The sequence below is a fragment of the Lactuca saligna genome, chromosome 4 (genome assembly GCF_052625555.1).
Source record: "Lactuca saligna cultivar CGN05327 chromosome 4, ASM5262555v1, whole genome shotgun sequence".
Taxonomy (NCBI): domain Eukaryota; kingdom Viridiplantae; phylum Streptophyta; class Magnoliopsida; order Asterales; family Asteraceae; genus Lactuca; species Lactuca saligna.
The window spans coordinates 16,309,227-16,316,695 of record NC_136420.1 but is presented as its reverse complement, the minus strand read 5'-3'; the positions used below and the strand labels follow the sequence as shown (position 1 = coordinate 16,316,695).

Below are 7,469 nucleotides of genomic sequence, written 5' to 3'. Positions count from 1 at the left end.
TTTCTTTTGTAGGGTTAAACAAACTTAAAATCAAACTAAATCATTCTTGCAATCTACACCCAATACTTTAGAGCAATGCTTGCATTTTGTTTTAACTTCACCATTCAATTTAATTTTTGTAAAATGGGGATATGTTGGTGTATGTGTTGCCCTTTTTGAACCACAACTTCATCTCCATCTTCATCAAACATATCATTAATATGTGTCCCACCTTCTTGATCCATTGAATCAACATAACAACCAATGTGATATTAGATTCGATAGTTCCAAAATAGATCAGTTAAATAGTTAAACAAGAGGATTTTAGATAGGATGTTGATGATCACATAGATGTTGATAAAAATGATCATTTTAATAATTATAATTCTTGAGAAAATTCTATGGAAGAACAAGAACTTCAATGTTCTAAATAATGTTAGGCATGACTTAACGGCATTATATTTATAACAATGCATGAAATTATTCTTAAAACACTACAAAAAAAATGTCATTTAGTGGCACACAAAAAGTGCCACTAAATACCAAAATAAGTGCCACTAAAAGTTTCTTAGAGAATCAGCGACACAAATAAGAAATGTCACTAGAAGCGCTCCCACTAAAACCATTTAGTGACATTTTTTGGGTTTGCCGCTGCATCTTTTTAGGTTTTTAGTGGCACTTTTTTATTTGCCACAATAAACAAAAAGTTTTTTTGTGGCAAATATTTTGTGCCGGTAAACAACGCTATTCTAAAATTTATACTACTTTCAGTGACACTTTTTTGTTTGCCACTATACAATAAAAGTATTTTGTAGCACATATTTTGTGCTATTAACTACTCACCCGATTTTGAATGCATGCTACTTATAACGACGTATTCTTTAGTATAACATAAAATAATAAAGCAAATTAAATGATACTCGTATGGAAAAGAATAAAAATTACATTGTTTTTCATCAATGTTATTTTACTTTTTAAATAAAAAGTCTAAGTAAATGTCAAATAAGTCTAAATATGGAACAAAATACATTTAAAAAAACTAGCAAAAGTAGAAAAAATAACTTGTAACTTTATTACTTGAACTTCTTCTCTGAACTTCATGCTAGCTCTTCTCTATAATCAATCAATACGAGCAATTTACATAACATGATTTCAATGGCCCTGTTATCAATTTGTACACAACCATTAATACAATACAACGGTATGGGTTACAACAAGAAACAGATTATAACATTCACTGATAATGAAATTTAAGTTGATTTAAGTCGATGGAGTAGTAAAATCACTTCATGCTTAAAGTAATCACTAACAGATTGCTTGACATACAACCTAAGATAACCCTAAAAAGATAAAAGCACACGTGAATATATTTACTATATTAGTACCTGGATTTTATTTGAATCACACTATCAGCTTCCTTCAATATCAAATGGACTCCAACACCATAAGCACTCCACTCCTTAGAAGATTCTCACAAATCTGCAAGCACAAAGTATGGTTGATTTTCCACATCACCAATCCTCCATTCTCTCATGTTTCTCTGTTGTCAAAATATTCAAATGTGATCATCATATCAACCAAATAAATTCATTGGTAGATTTACACTAGTATTCAATACTCTTTAACTTATTATATGGATTTACTATATTTTAGCTTAGACAATAAAAATATACTTTATTTTCTATTTTCAACCGTAGCTTTGTATTTATCCATTGCTACTTCTATTTCTCTTAATAACATGTAAATTTCAAAAACAACATATAAAGAAATGATTACAACCTTTTAACATGATATATTTACACCAAATCTTCACCAATCTCACAATTTTCAAGCATAAAAGAGTGTTCCAGAATTTAGAGCACATGTTGTGGTGCAAAACATAAATGATGGATCCTTCTCATAAACTAAAAATACAAAAGTAGCATGTGAGGGTAAACATTTGCATGCAAAACTATATTATGAATAATAAAGATGTATATTTTAGAACATATACCATGAGCACTAAGTCTGCAAAGCCTCCATATAAGAGCAACATGGAATCCAGATGACCCCTTTATATAATGGAGCGTCATCAACTACCATATATTGTATACATAAAACCTAAAATCTATGATTAATATTTATCAAGAAATTGCCAATGCAATCAGATATAACTTGCAAATATTACATGAGGCTTGATAACAATTGTAGGAACTAGTTATGAAATGATAAGATTGACAAAACTCAGGAAGCATGAGCAAGTTACCATAAAATTTTGATTCCAAATAACTATGCTCTTAGTCGATCTTGTGCGAAGGCCTACATAGAGTTCTTTCTAACAAGCGAAACCTAAATTTTCTTTGTCTACGGGTACCACAAGAACTTTTGATAATTAAAAACAAAGATGTCATAACAAATACTTAATGGCAATACAACATAGAGTGCTCTTTCTATGACACTCTTGAAATGATAACGTTCATAACGTTAACACTTATTACAACTATCTACTCACAACAAAGATTATACTTATCAAGATGTAATATGCAATTTACAAAAATAAAGTTATTTGGGCTTGTAATTTGGACTAAACTTGTGTGAAATTGATCTCCAATGGGAAAAAGAAAGCATGAAATCATTAGATATGTTTTTATTATCAAGGGGTGTGACCTTCTATATATCTATTCATTTCTGAATAAGTGTATAACTACTGCATGTACCTGAATGAAACACTACAAATCCGGTTATGGCTTCTGACTTCTAAGTTGATGAAATTACATGCTTTCTTCAAAGTTAGAATAGAAATTCCTGCATCACTGATAGGATCTAACAGGATTGCTAGTTTAAAAATCACTTAATGATGCAATCAACTCACTAAAAACTGTTTTATTAGATGCCAAAATAATCAAATGTTAATGAAAAGTATAGTTTAAAGAAATACAAGTACAAAATTTTCATCTAAAAAACCATAAACGAATACAATTAGCTACAATAGGATATTCAGGAAGATTTTGTAGTATATCCAAATTGAAACCTTGTTAGCAATCATAAACGAATACATTAGCAGGTCTAAGAAAAATGAAGCGTAAGTGGTTGAGAGAGTACCAATCGAGTCTCGTAAAGCCTTATTTTTTGCAGAAAAGCAAGTGAAGTAGCCATAGGGGAGGTGGATGGTTCTTCAAAAGGAACATGACACTAGGTTTCCTGAGGCTACCATTAGAGAGAAGTATGGTATCAGTTCTTCAAGACGAGGTGATATATGCTCATTATCTGCCGCAATTTCTATTATTATCAGTTTTTTGTCCAATCCTATCAGATCCTCCTCCTCAGAGCTCGTTTCGAAAATCAAATCAGAAGAGCATTCAACTATAGCATTCGTTTCTAATTTTACAATTTCTTTTACTTCTCCAATTCTCTCTCTTCCATTCACGATTACGTTCTAGCTTGCAAAGACGTCAGGTAATATTCTCGGTAATCATGTATAGCTTGTGAAATGTATCTCGTTCTCAGACCAGGGAAGATGAGGGTCTGCAAGGAAGATGCGGGCAAAGCAACACCAATGAAAGAGTAGATGGATGATGGATGAATTGGGAAGAGAGGTTGTAGATTTTCCCCTCTTTAAAAACTATGCCCTAATTACAGCCCACCTAATTTTTATACACCGAGAGAAGATGATAGATTGTCGACTTATAAAGAGAGAAAAATATTAATACAAGGAAACAAAAATAAACAGCTTTGCTTTTCCTTATTTAGGACGTAACGTAAAGCAGTGAAATAGAGTGAAAACAATAATTAATACCTTAATATCTTTAGTGGCTTAAAAAATTGGTTAATTCATAAAAGAAGATTTCGTGGTATATATTATCATTTATATGACACAAAATATATATTTTTTTGTTGCACTCTAATCATTATGCAACTAATATATGTGACTATAATTCACATAAAATATTAAGGCACTAAATCTATTAAATGTTGCCACTAAAAACAGTCACACATAAAATATTAAGTGACACTAAATCTATTAAATGTTATAGTGGCATAGAAAATATGTCACTAAAAACGTAATATAGTGGTACAAAAAATTATGCCATTAAAAATGCGTGCCACTACATGTTAATTTATTTGTAGTGAAAAAATGTTATATTTATATCAAATTACTGGAAATTTTTCATGAATTATTTAAATATGTGACAACAATCATATATTATTGTAGTCATATTTCATGACCAACCCGAAATTTGAAGAGCCAAAATCATTTCCTAAACATGCTAACTCCTTTTGTTTGAAGTATGTCATGGTTTTTGTTTGAAGTATGTCATGGTTTTTTCAACATTTAATTTACTGTTTATATTTTATTTTAGACTATATAAACACCTATTTTGGTTACCATAATGTATCAAAGATAAATTGTTTTTGTTTGAGCATGAGTTTACTCTTTCTACTTCATTTTAGATTATATAAACACTTTATTTCTTTATGTATTTTTGATTGATCTCGTGTATGAAATGAATCTAGATAAAGTACCCAAGCGTTCAGACTTTGATGCGATAAGCGATCATGACTTATTGGTTGCAACTGAAAAAACCGGTACCATCACCGGTGTAGGCTAACTGGTCTGGTTTCGGTCCACTTGATTCAACTAAATCGGTTCCGGTTCGATCCAGACGCTCGTTCCTACACATAATTATGTTGTGAACGGTACACTATATACCATTGATTTTTGTTAGAATGTCATTTGACGATATATCAAATGAATTATATTATATTACTCGTACGCATAATGTTTTTTTATTAATATTTTGTTTCATATTATTTATTGCTCTGGATTTTTTCTAATCAAATAATCTTCATCGATAAAATTGGAGATAATTAAGCTTAATCTGGAAAACGTCTAATTAGTTAATCTTATGATAATAATCATTAGAGAATCTCGGATAACCGCTCTAAAATATTACCTGGATGTCATCAAAGATATATACCATTGATTCTTTTAATAATGTTCTTCAAATTTGTTCATATATCTACTCACAAATAATTATCGTTCATTTGTCTTAAATAAATGTCTTAAATTCGAGATGGGGAGGTCCATTTATGAAATCGATCAAACAAGATTTTTTTTTTCTCTAAGTGGATTTAAATGTTTATTTTTAAACCACTTGACTGAATTTTTATTTTACCATATTGTCCTATTTATATGCTCTCTATATCATATTTAAAACATTACTTGTTTCTAAAAATCTAAAAAGTTAGAAAATAAAAATGCCCATAAATTAATCCAATCCAAATTAACAAATCTACTTAATCTATAAAATATCACCCGTTCTTGATCGAAACAAATTAAATTTCATTAACATTTTAATTTCGCCATAAAAAAGGTAATGATGCAAGTATGAATGTATGATCTATGATGTATGTGTTAATAATATTTGGGCCGTGTCCATTTACAATGCGTACGTTATAGTATAGTGTGTTGAAAAAACATTGCAACCTATTGGGCCTGTATCAGTTAGCAAAATAGGTCATATCACGACAATTATCGTTTTGTTTTGTTTATACCCGTAACTTTATTTTATTTATATATTTAAATAACAAATTTATTGGAAATGTTCATGTATCATCATTATAACAATTTGTAACAAATTACGATCGATCATAATTATCATATGTAAACACTTCTAACATATTCATTAACAAAATGTATATAAAAAAAGAAGTTAACTAGATGAAAACAAAACGAAAATATAATTATCTTGGTAACTGAATTTCCCTTTTTATTAAGGCGGAGGATGATAATATTCACAATATTAATATTTTAAGTTAAATTTCCTAAAAACAATATTTATGACCATTTAAATTAGTCATGACATGTTGAGCGTTGTTTTTTGTAGTATAATTATAAAATAGCTCTCTCTCTCTCTCTCTATATATATATATATATATATATATATATATATATATATATATATATATATATATATATATATATATATATATATATATATATATAAGAGCAATGTTATTGATGTAGAAAAAAAATTCTTTTATTTTTTGTATTTTAAATTTTTATAATACATGGAGTCATGGTTGTCAAAATCGAGATCCTACGATCCTATGTATGAAAAACGATCCGGATCGTAAAATGATCGTATTTGGGGTAGGATCGAGATCAGATCCGATCCTACCTTCCTTTGATTTTTTTTTTTTTGCAAATGAATTTTTTTTACCACTTTATATCTTTTATCCTTTACCAATCTACAATTTATTATTTTTTATTGTGATTTATGATTAATATTTTGAAGTTTTTATAACTTTTGAACGAAAAATTAAAAATATTTTTCATGATTAAATATTATAAATTAAAATTATATTCTATTTTGTGGGATCTTAGGATCTCGATCCCGATCTTACGATTACGATCTTGCAAACCTAAAAACGATTCTAGTTAGAATCCCGATCTTGACAACCTTGCATGGAGCAAACCTCATTTAAAATAATGTTTTATTTCATTTTATTGGTTTCCATCTCTGCTACTTTTAGTCTCTGGTAAATTTTAGTTTTTATATTTAATATCTTAAATAATAAAATTCTATAAAAAGACGATTTGCTTTTTCCCTGTCAAATCTGGAGTTTTTTTATTTTTTAAACCTAAGTAGTGTATTAAAAAGATATTTACCAAAATGGTCAAGTTTTATAAATATTTACCATTTAAGTTAAATTTAAAAGGTAAAATAAAAGATAAGGCAAATTGAATTATCAAGGAAATTACATTTTCGTTTTGTTCACATCTAGGTAATTTCATTTTTTTGTAGCAAATTTGTTGGAAATGTTCACATGTGACCATTATGACCGACTGTAACTTGTTACAACTGATCATAATGGTTATATATAAACACTTACAATAAGTTTGTTACTAGATGTAAAAAAACGAAGTTACTTAGACGTGAATAAAACTGAAATGTAATTATTCTGATAAATCGATTTTTTTTTGTAATGATTGAATTGAATTAAATTGACCGTAACATTCTTTCTCTAATTTTTATTAACAATATAATTGTTTAGGACTACATTATTAGACTAGTAACTATTTTTTTTTGAACGGATAAGAAAAATATTTAAAAAAAAAAATAAGACCAGCTAAGAGCTATCGTGAGCATGATACATAAAAAATATAAACAAAGACCCAACAAGTGAAAAAGCAACACCACAACAAAGATTCATGTGACGATTTTTGAACCACCAACCAAGGCAATGAATTAAGAGACTATACACAACCAAAACCAATACACTCCATTTGTGTGACAATGCACTAACTCAAATCACCCATAGACCAAAAGCAAAATACCAACCCCAAAGAAACAAAACACCACCATGAAACCACCAACCATTGCCTTTCATAGAAAATACACTAAGAGAAACTCCCTAAATGCATTAAGACTTTTAGTATGCGGAAACCAAGCTCAAGAGCAAAACCAAAGGTAAAGAGCAAATTCCATCAGAAATGAGTTAGTATT

At 28.9% G+C, this 7,469-nt stretch overlaps 1 long non-coding RNA gene across 1 annotated transcript; it reads right to left on the bottom strand.

Annotated features, from left to right (window-relative positions):
- Positions 1–1,056: 1,056 nt before the first annotated feature.
- On the bottom strand, positions 1,057–2,803 carry LOC145038321 (uncharacterized). The gene is made up of 3 exons (XR_013679316.1): positions 2,676–2,803; positions 1,365–1,519; positions 1,057–1,140 (listed from the first exon to the last, which is right to left on the bottom strand). It is a non-coding gene; the product is annotated as an uncharacterized LOC145038321 (long non-coding RNA).
- Between the last annotated feature and the right edge of the window lie 4,666 nt (positions 2,804–7,469).